Genomic DNA, 213 nt, shown 5'->3' with positions numbered 1-213 from the left:
GTCGGTCGAGGGTCGAGGGTCGAGAGATGGTCGGTCGAGGGTCGAGGATAGATCGCGGGTCGAGAGGGTGGATAGAAGGTCGATCGAGGGTCGAGAGGGTTGATGGAAGGTCGATCAAAGGTCGGTCAAGGGTCGGTCGAGGGTCCGTCGAGGGCCGGTCGAGGGTCGGTCGAGGGTCGGTTGAGGGTCGGTCGTGGGTCGATGAAGGGTCGG

Source organism: Camelina sativa, chromosome 19, assembly GCF_000633955.1.
Source record: "Camelina sativa cultivar DH55 chromosome 19, Cs, whole genome shotgun sequence".
NCBI classification, from domain to species: Eukaryota; Viridiplantae; Streptophyta; class Magnoliopsida; order Brassicales; family Brassicaceae; genus Camelina; species Camelina sativa.
Note: the sequence above shows the minus strand (reverse complement) of the source record.